The sequence below is a fragment of the Rutidosis leptorrhynchoides genome, chromosome 5 (assembly GCF_046630445.1).
Source record: "Rutidosis leptorrhynchoides isolate AG116_Rl617_1_P2 chromosome 5, CSIRO_AGI_Rlap_v1, whole genome shotgun sequence".
In the NCBI taxonomy this organism is placed as follows: Eukaryota; Viridiplantae; Streptophyta; class Magnoliopsida; order Asterales; family Asteraceae; genus Rutidosis; species Rutidosis leptorrhynchoides.
This window is the reverse complement of record NC_092337.1, coordinates 391,593,600-391,609,279: the sequence shown is the minus strand read 5'-3', so window position 1 is coordinate 391,609,279 and position 15,680 is coordinate 391,593,600. Positions and strand designations below refer to the sequence as shown.

Genomic DNA, 15,680 nt, shown 5'->3' with positions numbered 1-15,680 from the left:
GGGATAATTTTTGATGGCATGAAAGATTTTTTTATCGAGAATGTGATGAAAGACTCGGAAGAGGAAGATGTTTGTTGCTGATAATGCCAAAATTATACATATTTGTTGTCATTATTTCGATCCGATTTTGTATCATTTTGTATGTAATTGTTGTACTTGTGTATTATAATACGTTAAAATGTGTGTATATCCGTTGCGAGTGTTGAAATGAAGATTTATCAAAAACATTGCTGATTTTAGAAGATTCTACGCACCTGCACCGTTTTGGCCATAACTCGGTCATACGGACTCGAAAAAAAGGTGAATCCGGAGCCCAGACGTCCGTAACTCAGAGCACTACAACTTTAATTTAGACATTTACTCATTTTACTCAAGGGATGCGGCACATCTGAAAGGGATGCCGCGCATCTGTGCAGTTTTCTTGTTCGAAAGTATTAAATGCGGCGTTTCAGAGGCATACGGCGCATCAGTAAGGTCAGATGCGGCGCATATCTTTTTGATGTGGCGCATCTGGGTATAAAACGTTAAAAATGAGCTGGAAATGACCTGTACGTGAGCTGGGTGGTAGGTGAGAAGGTGATGCGCCGCATCAGTTGCTCATGTTGCTCCTCCTGCGCGTCATTGGATTCGGAAACGTAGATTTAATTAGATAATCGCGAAGCGTTGATTTTAGTGTCTTTGTGCTAGTGTTCGAGTCTCGGTTTTATTCGTGCGTGTAATTGTGTGAATGCGTGTGGTCTTGTGTCTTATCTAGCTTCTTGCTAGTTTTTGTTTCATGTACCTTTTATAATTTAATAAACTTACTTGCCTTTCAAAAAAAAAAAAAAAATCCTTATCGTTTCAAACAGCTGGCAGAAAGGTTTCAAAGCCCAGAGCGTGTGCTTTGGCTTGTGATTCGGTTTTTAGGAGTTTGTTATGGTTTCTTACGATTATTGTTTCGATCGGCTTGGCTCGTTTTCAGACACCCTTGTTGGCTTGTTATAGAGTGTTGGGATGTTCTAGTTGCGAGGCTTGTCGCATTTTTCTTGTATTTTTGTTATGTCTTTTATCCGTTGATGAAAGTTTTTGATAATATTAGTTTTTGTTTTTTCGAAAGAAAAATGATTCTCCAAGAACAAATGTTAACTTTAAGGCTACTTGTATCGGTGTAAAGTGACACCGTCACTTTGCACATGTGGCAAAAGTGACACCACCCTCCTCCCGTAATGGTGTGTCACTTGGTGTGTCACTTTGGCGTTTGTCACAAAGAGACGGGGTAAGTGACACCCGTTTCTTGTTTTTTATTTTTTTTATTGATTTACAAATATTATTTATATCCCCATTTAATACTTAACCCAATTATATTTTAACACATCATCACAATACTCCTAACTAACACCAAAAAGTAACACCACCAATACTCTACTGAACAAATAAACACGTCCTACTCATCCAAAAAGTACAAAAAAGGCAAGTGACACCACAAGTGACATAGCTAACCATTACAAATGGCCTAATAGCTTGGTGGAAGTTTAAGTTTTACATCTTTTTTTTATGAAAGTCAAGGCCTTAAAATGATGTTGGTGAGGATTGAACATGGGTCTTGATCAAACCTAAATCGTCTAGTTAATAGATTTCGGGTTTGAGTGCTTGATTTGGGAAAAGAGTGGATCGAATGTTTTAACTCCAATAATTGTGCAAACCCTGATTTGAAATCTGGATTCCAAGGGCGTAAAACAATCGATTAGATTACCTTATTCGATCGGAATTGAATAAGTTAATATCGGAATTGAATAAGTTAATATTGGAATTGAATAAGTTAACAATCGATTAGATTACCTTATTAGATTACCTTATTCGATCGGAATTGAAAAGTGAGGACTAATTCCGATGACGATCGGAGTATTGATCGGAATTATGTTAACGACTGGAGAAATGCTATCATAATTAATTTGGGCAGAGTAACATTAATGCATCCAGTGTTGTTGAATAAATGATCTTGTTCGTGTATTTATAGATGTTATGAGGGAATGGTGACGTGGCACATGTCCCTTTCATGGTTGTAACAAACTTTGCCAATCCCGAGGGGTGACGTGACACCTGTCCCTTTCATAGAAATAATCGAGCAGATCCTAACAAACTTTCCTAGATTCGTGGGCTGACGTGGGGTGCAACTTGCTTATATGTTTGTTCCAGGATCGAGTACTCGTTCCGGGATGAAGTGTCTGTCCCAGGACAATGCTTGTCCCGGGAAGGTATCTTTATATCCGGTTGGAATATTGGACCGGGAAGTAGTGATGGTACCGGCAGCATGTTGGTCCCGGCTAAGATGTCACGGAGCACTTAGTTCAACCGGGAAGGTTTTGCTGTCTATTTACTTCAATTGTTTCTTCACGGTGCTAGTCACCATGACTGGCTATATGTTGTCGGTAACGTGCATGCCATCCGAGCTGGGTTTTTATATGATGCTCCCGACTAGTCATTCGTCCGGCGTGGTCCCTTTCATGGTATGTTCACAAGTAATCTCCTGATCAAGTTACTGAGATGATGTTGGATGATGTCAGGAATAAGCCCTTCTTCCTGGATGAACCGTGCCGGGTAAGATCCTAGCCGGGCGCTACTTGTTAGTGTCGTTTTGAGACGGATCATTATGCGTATCATTAGGCCTCCTTCGGAAATTCCCAAACACCCTACTACTCAACCACCCTTTTGGGGTTACATCTATTATTAAACCTTCAAGAGAGTTTCCAAATAAATCAATTTGTTCCCTAACGTTTTTGACTGAAAAGTCAATAACCATGAAAATCACGTTAATCAGTTCTGGGACGGGCCTAATAGGTTCTCCAAATCCATCCAGTTACCATCATTTTAAAAGTCCGGATTTTTTTTCCTTTTTGCAAAAATAACGTAAATTTTTTTTTTTATAACAAAGCCCTTTCATTCAAAGATAGAAAATAAGAACAAGAAAAAGATGAAGCAAAAGCAAGGTTGGGACCAGTAAACGAATCCTAACACAACGAGCTACAACTAACTAAAACTGAACCGTGCATTAATCGGTAACAAAGATCTAAACCGCAATATTAAATACGGGACAAAAAACACTAAAACAACTATACTAACACAAGACTAAAATAAACATGTAAATAAATAAAAATGACTTAAACAAAATGACTAAACCCAATACCCAATACCACATGCGTGGTGTAAGATCCTGTTTTCTCAGGTGTTTGGGACGCCGTCCAAATCTATGGGACGCCGTCCAATTGTAAAGGGCTGGATGCCGTCCAGAATCCTGGACGCCGTTCAGTTGAACTGGCGGGCCGGCTGTGTTCTTTTAGATATTAAATGGGGGTAGTTTGGTCTTTTCACTTGTTGAACGAATCTAAGGCCACAAGATCAGTTCTGGGAGCCTCATTCACTCCACTTTCAACTACCTCCTCCTTCCACTTCAATTCTAGAGAGAGAGAGAGAGTGATTCTTGTGTGAGAAAGCTCAAATCGAGGAAGAAGAAGTTGATTTCGAGCCAAAGCACGTGTGTTAAAGTTGTTCATCTAATCACTAGCTTCGTTGTGATTGTGGTGGTATGCTCTATTCTTGATTTCCTTATTTTAATTTGTTTAAGGGTTTGGGTTAGTGATAAACACAAAACCCATATTTGGTGATTTTGGGTGTTCATGGGTAAGATTGGGTCATGAGGACCCAAGGATGACTAACCTAGAATTTTGGAAATGTTAAATGGACTTCTGAGTCATAATTGGTTAGTTAATTACTAGCACACCTAGTTATTAAGCAAATGGGTGTTAATGGGGTTAGTGGATGACTCGAAATGGGTGTGTGACTTTAAAATGGTTAAATGGGTAATAATTGACCTAGTTGGGAAAGATGGGTATGAAATACCCTAATTGTGTATTAGTTAGTGTTGTTGGACCTTAGTCACTAGCTTTTAGTGATATGTGATGGTCTTGACCTTAAATGGATGATTTTGGTGAAAATGGGGCATTTAATGCATTTAAGTCATTAAATGCACATGAGTGAATGTTGGTGTTTAGTCCAACTAGTTTGTGTGTTGATTGAGTACTTATTGTATTAGGTACTTTGCCTTGAAGCTTGCGGAAGTATAAAACATTCACCGAAGGCGTTAAGGTGAGTGGAGTAATTATGCATGTATGTATATAGTGTATTTATTTGTATGCTATAGTATGAACCACGGAGCCGGTAGTACCATAGTATGTGCGAGGGTGCTATGATGTGAACCACGGAGCCGGTAGCATCATGGTACGTGTGTTGTAGTGTGAACCACGGAGCCGGTAGCACTATAGTACGGATCGTTAAAGTGTGAACCACAGAGCCGGTAGCACTATAAAATGAAGTGTGAACCACGGAGCCGGTAGCACTATAAAATGAGGTGTGAACCACGGAGCCGGTAACACCAAAGTGTGAACCACGGAGCCGGTAGCACTATAAAAGAGTATGACTCAAATGCGTAGTGACGTGAACCACGGAGCCGGTAGCGTCATAGCATTGCGTATGGTGTGAACCACGGAGCCGGTAGCACCATGACGCGAGTATGGTTAACCATATAGTTGTGTATGTGTTGTTGTATAGCATAATATATTATTTCGGTGAATATGTTATTGATTATGCTAGTTGCGGTAATTGGAGGTTATTAGCTTATACTCGGAGTTTGTATGCTAATTGTTATATACTAGCAATATTACGGTGTGGGTAAGTGTATGCAAGTAGGTATATTATATATGTATGTGTATAATTATTGCATTCACTAAGCGTTTCTCTTACCCTCTCGTTGTTTATCTTTTTATAGGCTCCGGCGTGGACAAGGGTAAGGGCGTTCGTTTGGATTAGTGATCCCGCTTTGTTTTGATAGGGGACGCTTTTGGACATATAGCTTTTGGAGTTTGACCGAGATTTGGGTAGTTTAACCCCCAAACACCATGCTCATAGTGTCGTTTGAAATTTAAACTAATATGGTCGAAACTCATGTTTTGTATGAAACTCGTAATTCGGGTCGACGTGGGCCCTGTTTCGTAAAACTTATCTTATTATTGAATCGTGTGAGTGTTTCATATTATAACATGTTGTGAAAAGCGTTTCGTCTAAATATGTCGGGAAGTGGGTGATCTTTATTTGAAAAATTGCAAATCCGGACAGAACCTGAATTGGATTGTGCGCGTCGCGCACATAGAGGGGTTGCGCGCTGCGCACTCCTCTGTAAAAAAATAAAAAAAAATATTTCGCGTATTCGGTTGGATATTGGGTTGGGTTGTTACACGTGGTGTATGTGGAGGTGAGATGTAGACAATTCTTCCCTTGTCCGAGAATAAAGACAAGTCATTTCTACACCTAGAGTGAAAACACTCTCAAAAGTAAAGTAGAGAAAGTCATCTCTTTTATAGAGATTGCTTCCGAGTGGACCTCCGGCCAACAAGTAGGAAATTTTAAAATAAAAAAAAAATTAAAAAATAAAATTGAGATACCATGAAAATGGTAACTCAAATTTCCATAGATTTTTAAACCTATCTGAAATTTAATGTAGGCTCTAAAAATGACTAAAGAAAAAGGAACCAAAAACTACCCGCTCAAACAAGAGCACTGACCAAACTAACAAACAGTTGTTTACCTTTTCGAGTTTTAATTATTGGTATAACAACTAGCTCAAGGCACCTCATGAAAATTTGTTTAAAATAATGTCAAATGATTTACAAATAAGAGTATAAAACTTACTTAGTCGAATGACCCGTGATTTCACGGGTCAGTTGAAGAACAATAATCTAAACTCATCAATATCACTACAATATGTACATGTCCATCATGGAGATTGTATTTTTGTAACCTATATTCTAAGAAAAGATGTCACCACGATGATAAGATATATTCCACAAATTCAGAGTTGAATTATTATCATGGAAATTGTATCTATGTACTGCAAATGGATATATTCCCTTAACTGGTAGCCTATATGCCATCAGTTGCAGAATAATAAACAAAGATGCATAGATAGATATCATATTACTACACTCAAAGTTTATGAAACACACTAAGCCCTATATTAATACACTCAAAGTTTCTTCATAAAACTGAGCTCTAAATTTAAAGTATTCAACTCTCACGTGATAACACAAATAAGAGAAACAACAATAAAAATTTGAGTGTATTAACTGTGGTTCCATTAATCGAATAAACTCGTTGTTCCATCAAATAAAAATTGATAACTTATAATCAAACAATATTGAATGTAAAAGTTAAAAACAAACATGGTTGAATATTAAGAATATTCAACTCACACATGATAACACAACTAAGAGAAACATTAATAAAACTTTGAGTGTATTAAATGTGGTTATATCAATACAAAACCGTGATTCCATCAAATAAAAACTGATAACATATATTCAAACAAAATTGAATGTAAAAGTTAACAACAAACCGGGTTGGATCGAGTAATCGTATTTGCAAGGCTAGAATGTAGAATTAAATTGATTGTAAAGAAGAAAAACATGGTTGTTGAACAATAAAATGGGCAGAAGAATAAATTATAATGGATGAGATTTTGTTAGTTTTTATTTAGGAGAGATTAGTATTTCCTTTTATAAAATATGTCATATTATTTTTTAAATTAAATTATTATAAAATAAATGACATCATCATTATCAAAAGTTAACGGTAATTAGTGAGATGATTGCATCATCATTTTAGAGCTTTATATGAATATTAGCGAAATGACTCGTGGAGCCACGAGTTTGTTTAAACGAAACAGTTTAATGATATATTTTAGGTATTAAGTGAATGTAAATGCTAAAGACATTTAATTTAATGACCCTTGGAACCAAGAATTTCGACTAAGAAACTTGTCATTGTTAACTTTATTATATAAATGAACTACATTCATTCTTCCACCACGATCTTCTAATTTTCATTACAATTACTATTTTTCTTGTCATAAATACTACTTATTTAACATTAAAAGAGGGATTGAAAATACCTAGTTCAACCTCGCGAAAATTATGATTATTTTTTAATTCTTCTAATATACTATTTACCTTCATTTTAAATAGTCACAATATGATTTGACGTATGTTATCGGTTTTCAAATTCTTGTTGTTTAACAAACATACAATAATAAAACATTCAAGGTGTGATAAATTTTATCATCAAACAACATTCTTTGAAATAACTATTAACAATGACACGAAGGTTTGTACATGCCTTTTGGAAACAAAAGGTTATTGAATAATATGGTGGAGATTGATAAAAAGAGTTGTAAAAGTTTGTACATATTGAGAAAAAGAGTTGCGATAATATATGGTGTGGATGTTCCGAGATATCTATATTTATAAAACAGTAATACCATATTAAATATGACAAAATTACGCTTGTCGTCCCTGAACTTGTATCCAGCCTTCTCAGGTCATCCTTAAACTTTTTTTTTGCTTGCGTCATCCCTGTTGTTGTACTTTGTAACTCCGGTCGTCCCTCCGTCTACATTCCGTCCATTTTTTCCGTTAAACTGAAACATGTGCATATCATGTGAGGGTAAATTGGTCTTTCTGTTCATTTGTTCCCTTTAATTAAATACCTTTAAATCAAAAACAAATTAATTATATCTAAAATAATTAAAATTAAAATTTAAAATAAAACAAAATCAAAAACCATTTTAAAATAATTAATCCTATGCTCCCTTTGACCATTCATACTTTTGTACGAAATACAGATCCAAATCCCAAAAATCATTTTCATTTTCATATATACACACCATGGATACATAAACTTTTCTAACACACCATCGCCTTCACCATGGTTCCGATTGCAATATTTTTTGCACCATCAATCATCCTTTCGATTAAATAAGTGAATTTCACCAGAGTTCATGAAAAAGGCCGGAATCATTCAGATATAGCGGCCGGATGGTGGTGACCCGCTGAAATCGTTCAGATCAAGTGATGGGTTTCTGTAACCGCAAAAAAGATCTAAGCTTGTTGATAGATGCGTTAATGATTCAAGGAATAAATTGTGTTTTTTTCGCGATGGGTTTTAAGCTTTTATTGATTTAATGTTGTTAGAGATAGAAAGAGAAAATGGCGGTGAGGGGTTTTTAAAGAGGATGATGAATATTTCAAAGGTGTCGTGAACAACGAAGTGGTATTCCAGCTTGCTTTTTAATAGGATCTTGCATACCTTTTTTTGAAGTTTAAAATTTGGTTGATAAAATTTGGGTGAGTCTGGGTGGTTGGTTCTTTTCGTATTTGTGTTTAACGGTGGTGGTGGGGCAGTGGTTGATTTGGTATCTTCAACTAAAACATAAACATTTTTCACATATAAGTTGATTTTTTACATTTTTATAATCTTTTTAATGTTTACGATTGTGGTAATTGTGATACGAGTAATTTTTTTTTGAAAGAATTAACCGTTTGGGTTTTAATTTTGGTATTAGTTTTAGATTTGGAGTTATGAATTAGTTGAATGTATTATTATTATTTTCGGTAAAGAAATTAGGGTTTATGAAATATTGGGATGTAGATGAAGATAAAGGAAGAAAGAATAAAAAGACTTAAATACCCTCACATGTTTGGCACATGAGTGAGTTTAACAGAAAAAGTAGACTGAATGTAGACGGAGGGACGAACGGAGTTACAAAGTACAACAACAGGGATGTCGCCAGCAAAAAAAAAAGTTTAAGGATGACCTGAGAAGGCTGGATACAAGTTCAGGGACGACGAGCGTAATTTTGTCATTAAATATCAAATGATATGTTTATTAATTATTATTTTTGCTTTTCAAATTGGCATTCATATATTATCGGTATTTATTTATTTTTATCTTTGTATCTTTTTTAATTAAAATTAATATAACATAATGACATCATCATTATGAAAATTAAAGTGTAATTAGTGAAATGATGACATAATTATTTTAGAGTTTTATATGAATATATATATAGATATATAAATACTACGGAGCATATACATTTAGAGTCAATTATTTACATCATTTGATGAAATTCAGAGTTGATTGAGTTTATTTTATAATTAAGAAACTTTCACTCAAATAAATTAACACAAATTAAATAATCCTTCGTCTAAATCATTATTAGCTCAAATTAATAATAATAACTAGTTGTTGAACCCTCGTTTTACGTCGGGGGTTCGGTTTTCAATGTATTTTATTGCGTTTAGTTTGTAAAATTATTTCGTGGCTAAAGAATGATGTCGTTGAAGCGTAACTCGAGTCAAACTAAAAGTTATAACCCTCGTTTAGCTATGTAATTATCGACTTTTATCAACAAAAAAAAAAGATTATCGACTTTTAAAAATTTAACGCAAAATCAACGTGTATGAAAGATACCCAAAATATTTAGCCTTTTTTAAAAAGCGTCCGTTTTGCGTATAGTTAGTGACATTGTGTTCCTAAAATTATTTCGAGTTTAACGATGGTGTCGGAAAAATTAACTCGTAGCGAGCGAGAAGATATGACCCGTTGAATATTTGGGTGGATTTTATTTAAAATTTTTTATAAAAATTGTTATTTGACATTTTACCCCCTGGTTGGGGGTCGATTTGAACATTTGAAAAAAGTGTGGGTGTATTTGTTAGTGTAGTGAAATCTAATTAATATTAATATTAATACCAATGAGTTGTAATCACTTGCATCCATAAATTTGCTTGAAAATAAAGGGACCAATGAGAACGCGACATGTGGCGCGAAAATCACATGTGATTGGGAAAAAAAATTTCGAAATTTTTTTTTTTAAAATTTTTTTTTTTCAAATTTTTTTTCCGAAAATTTTTTTTTCGAAATTTTTTTTTTTAAAATTCATATGTGATTATGCATGTCAATCACATGTGATTGTAAACCCAATCACATGTGATTATGCATGGCAAATCCAATCACATGTGATTGTACAATTCAATCACATGTGATTGTGCAGGTAAATCACATGTGATTGTAAAAAAAAAAAAATTAAAATTTTTTTTTTTTTAAATTTCGATAAAAAAATTTAAAAATTTTTTTCCAAAAAAAAAAATTTTGAATTTTTTTTCAATCACATGTGATTTTCGCGACACGTGTCGCGCTCTCATTGATCCCTTGAATCTCAACTTAATTTATGGACTCAAATGAATATTCCTCTAATACCAATACCATACATTCTAAGGGGGTGTTTGTTATTGCGTTTTGAGATTGATTTTCTGATTATCACGTTTAGAAATCGAAAATAATCGTTTTTGAGTGTTTGACAAATAAATAAATTTAATTGATTATTCACGTTTGGAATCCTTGAAAACGCAGAAATTAAGAAGTAAGGGATGAGTTGCTGTGGGGAAAACGCAGTTTCTAAAACCAATTCTTGTCATTTTAATCTACTATTTTACCCTCATTTTACTATACCAAAACGGCTAATGTATCTGAACTTTCACCACCTACTCTTCCTAGACTTGCTTCATAAATCAGTTATCAATCAACTAATATTGATAAAAAAAAGTTTTTTATCAGACTTTGCCACGTGATTCATAAATAATACTCGTACTCCGTATATACTTCAATTCAATTTTGTCATGCTTTTTTTTTTTTAACTTCAAATGTTATGTTATGTACGAGTACGAGTATTACAGAGTATATGTTTATGATTGTACCGAGTAACTTTTAATTTATTTCAATATATATTACATTCTCAGTTTTTAAACATCGATCGAATCTAACGTATTTTACTATTTTTTTCTAAGTATATATTTATTATAAGATTTTGCTAACTACAACTCTTAGAGTTTTCGTTAACATACTTTATATTATGGGATATTGATTTTGCATATTTGATTACTTTAAAGCAATGTCCTCTTTAGTAAATTTACATGTTAAAATATCAAATAATCTAATTTTCACAAACACTCAAAAAGTGATTATTTGATTATTACGATATCAAACAACATAATCAAATTCAAACACCATTTATTAAAATCACATTTTGCTGCAGCTGATTATTTGATTATGATTATCCAAAACGCATAATCAATTTTCAAAACGCAAATCCAAACACCCCTACAAAAACCTACAAACTCTTATTTGATTTTTTATTTTGTGTGCCTAATATGAACCTATTCATAGGGTTTAAATACCTTATTGAGAAAGTTATACACAATTCAAGAATCAAACATAAACTATCAAGACCAAATTCCTATTTTCTAACATTGTACGTAATCCTTTTTAGCAACAAAACACCCTCTGTATGTATGAGTAGAATTAAACAATTCATTAGCATTAGTATTTAATCAGATCAGATGAATAAGAGAGAAAATGATACCATCAATTAAATCTTTGACGCTTGGATCATGAAGAAGAAGATGCGTGATGGTCTGAAAATATAACCAAATTTATTCAAAATTTATGTTTGAAACTGCTAGGATTTTGATGAATCGTTAAAGTCGAAGATGACTTACCATGATAGCTAAACGGAAGGATTAGGATTTTTTTGTCTTTGCTATTGAAGTAGCAAAACAGCGGCCGTTTGTAATTTTTACCGTAAGAGTTTTGTGGTATATATAAGGTTTTTGTGGACATGAAGATCAGGTTCACAGTTCAAATCTCTTTTATTTTTATTTTTATATTATAATTATAAGGGGATGATTCTCACACACTGTTTTTTATCCTCACACACCAATTTACTTGAACTCCTCCCTAATAATAGGGTAAAAGGGTGTGTGAGGATAAAAAATAGTGTGTAAGAATCATCCCCTAATTATAATTATAATAATAATTATTATTATATTATATGCTAGAAAACGACATTGACTATACTTTTGAAATTTGCGACCACACCCCAATGGCCAATTAAAGAAAATCAAAAGTAATTTATGGCCCATTTTACATGGATACTTTTTTTTTTTTTTTTTTTTTTTTTTTTTTTTTTTTTTTGCCATGGATACTTTAATGGTCACATTTGTAGTTACCATGACCGTGGTGGTTGACTGGTTATGACCCTGGCCTTCTATAGTGGAGGTCATGAGTTCGATTCCAGGCATCCACAGTTATCCACTCATGGTCACGGAGGTTCGCCTGTAATGACTCCGGGCTGCTCGCGTAGCGAGTAGTCGCCCTGGGATTAGTCAAGTTGACCGTTTGGATACCCAGGTTAAAAAATAATAATAATTATAACTAGTTGAACCCTCGCTTCGTACCGGGAGTTCAGTTTTCAATGTATTTTATTGCGTTTAGTTTGTAAAATTATTTCGTAGCTAAAGAATGATGTTGTTGAAGCGCAACTCGAGTCGAACTAAAAGGTATAGCCCGTGAAAGATTTAAATGTTATTTTAATTTAACAATATATGTCCATCTCCGCGTTTAGCTATGTAATTATCGACTTTTAAAAATTTAACGCAAAATCAACGTGTATGAAAAGTACCCCAGATATTTAGCATTTTTTAAAAAGCGTCCGTTTTGCGTATAGTTAGTGACATTGTGTTCCTAAAATTATTTCGAGTTTAACGATGGTGTCGGAAAAATTTATGTAACAACCCGACTTTTTCCATTAAATACTTAACGACTATTAGTTAAAGTTCTATAATTTTCTACGCCAATTTTTTTCCTTTTTTTTTCTTTCTTTCTTTACATATTTTGATATGTGTTAATTTACCCCTAGAAAATTTTGAAGCCTAATAATAATTTGAAAACTAATTATTGAGTCAATAGTTCAAACTAATAATTAGCTCAATAATTTAAACCAATAATAAAGTTTATTATTATTATTATTATTATTATTATTATTATTATTATTTAACCAAACATGACCCTCTTAAAAATCATTTAAAGTAGCCAGCCCACATTGACAAGATATTTAATTACTAGCAAATAAACCTACTATCACTAAAAAAACATGTTTTACAAATAACTACCTAATGCAGATTGACTAAATAATAAACTGCTATCCTAATTAACTAACTAAGAGAACATGGAGTAAAAATATGGATACATGCAAACCAGTGGCGAAGCCAGAAATATGAATGATTGGTGTCAAAAAGTATTATCGGTATAAAGTGCCAAAAATTTATTTGCCAAACTATGATCAACAAGTACAAACATAAAAGTATTGTATCAAATTACCTTGTAACACAAAATTTCCCTGCAATATTTCTTTTGTTGAAAATGATCATGATTTGATCTCTTTGATAGAGTCACATTTTAAGATATTATTTCTATACGGGATTTCAAGCAAAATCATTTACATCTATTTTTTATTTTATTTTTTTGTAGGAGTGGATGTTGAAAATTTGTTAAAAGTATTTATACTTGAAGGTTCTTCCTCATTAGACGATATCATTAGTTATACAAATTTTTCTAATATTTGTTGCATTTCAACGAATATCTATTAAATAGAATGTAATAATACATAGAATATATAATAAATGATTTCAACTAAACTATTAAACTAAAGTAAGCATAAAATCTAAAAATTATAAACACTAAATTTTTAGATAACGTAAATTAGTACTTGCAATAGAAAATATATACATAATACAAAATTACCTTAAAGTAAAAAGATGATTTAGATGTAATGCCCTTTTTAGCTCAGTTGTGAGTTATTGTGTTATAACTTACAAGTATTATGGTAACTCAAATTTATGTTGTCCATCAAATATTGAGTATTAAATTATTGGGATGTGTTTTTGATATATTTGACTTTCAACGCAATACCTACTGTCTAAAACTCTATTGCATTATATATTTTATTTGTTGCCGAAGTGAATACTGAATAGATAGATTGGTTGGTGTCATTTTATAATAAATTCAAAATTCCTAACCTATAACTATGAAAATTTACAGCTCACATATGTTTTTCGTTGGTGTTAACTGACACCATTAGCTAACGTGGCTTCGCCAATGATGCAAACTACTAATTGACTCTACGTGCCTAACTGCTATTTTGTTAATGGCTCATACATCACATGGATAACCACTTGTAATTAACAAGAGAAACATGGAATCATGGAAGCATGCACTTGTTGACTTAGTGAAAACATGGAGTTGGTATACTAACATATTTTACATGAAAAGTGAGGAAATAGATCATGGATACATATAATTGTTGTCTTGTGAAAGTAGGACAAACACAAAGTAGTTAACTAATTCCATCTCTTTTAATGCTATATTCCATGCTCGTATCACTCTCCTAATTCGGGCCAAATTATAAAGTCAATAAATCAAGTAATGTATATAGATTACTAAAAATTCAGATTTTGAGTGATCCAAATGACTTCTAAATATCTTAACAATTAGTAATTAGGTATAAAAACAAAAGTTTAGTAGTTTTAATAAACTTATTACATTATTATATTGAATTATTATATTAATAATGTTGTAAGTATTCTAATAATAGTAATGGGCATTAATATAGTATATCCTTGTGATTACAATTTGACTTGATTGTGAGATATTTCATTAAATTGAATTTAATGATACTGTACAAGTGTATGCACATAAGATGAATTAAATAAATTGAAATGTTTATTTCGTAACCTACTGTGATATGTTGTAATTAATTAACATATTTGTGTGCCAATATATAAGAACACTTAAATGAATGAAACTGAATATATATATATATATATATATATATATATATATATATATATATATATATATATATATATATTCCATATTATTATAACTATATTGTTATTATTATTGTTAAATATTAAATTATTAATTTAAATTTAAAAGTAGTTTAGTCAACAAAAGGGTGAATACTCATTCTTTTTATTCCAATTTGAGGAACCAAAGACATTCAGTATGCAATTACATTTTCCAACTTCACGTTCACTGCGTATTTCTTTTTATCCGTCAATCTCTCCATCTTCTAAAAAAAATTTCTTTCATATGAAATCACAAATTTCTTTCCAAAACATTCTAAACCATAAATGGCGTCAAAATCATCGATCATAGCAAATAATAAGAAAAATCACCATCATCCATCATCTTTTCTTCAAGAACACCCTCAATATTTGTTTGATCGTTAAATTGATCGCATAGCCGTGTTCCTCTCGACGAGCCCTACGTATCTATACCAACAATTGTATGATTAGGGTATGATCTAAAAACTCTATTTTTCCAGATTTATTTTCTAATCATATGATTTAGATGCTCTATTGCTCAATTGGCCGCGTTTGTACATGTATTTAGTCGTTATATTGTCCGAATTGCGAGTTAATCACGAATTGTATTTCTATGCTACTGATTTTGTGACTTTGTTTTCTGTAATTGAAAAGTGTTTAGATGGATAGCTATCGAAAAACTATTGAATTTTCTCGCTTGAATCGCATGATTTCGTTTAGTATAGCCTAAGTTATGATCGTTTGAAGTTTCGGTATGTAATTATGCAACAAAACGAAAACTGCAATTTGTGTGTTACAAATTGGCATGTGAAACTTATACCACTGGAAATATAATTTAAAAACACACACTTTAGACTAGGATATCATGTCTTTTGCTTATGTAAAACCCGAGATATGCTTGAATTAGTGTAAAAGTAGTTTTATACAGCACTTGCATGAAAACAACCTTGTATGATAAAATGTGTTATCTTCTGTGATTAAAGCTTTGCATATTTGAAATCTACACAAAAATTACTTCATATTTCATGTAGATATCATAGTCAAATTGTATCTAGATCTTCGGATAATTGCGTACGAATGTGACTA

The 15,680-nt window shown here is 32.5% G+C and overlaps 1 long non-coding RNA gene across 1 annotated transcript; it reads right to left on the bottom strand.

Moving 5' to 3' along the window:
- Positions 1-7,188: 7,188 nt before the first annotated feature.
- Positions 7,189-11,556, bottom strand: LOC139846558 (uncharacterized). Its single transcript, XR_011759095.1, has 3 exons — positions 11,427-11,556; positions 11,291-11,342; positions 7,189-7,504 (listed from the first exon to the last, which is right to left on the bottom strand). It is a non-coding gene; the product is annotated as an uncharacterized lncRNA (long non-coding RNA).
- Between the last annotated feature and the right edge of the window lie 4,124 nt (positions 11,557-15,680).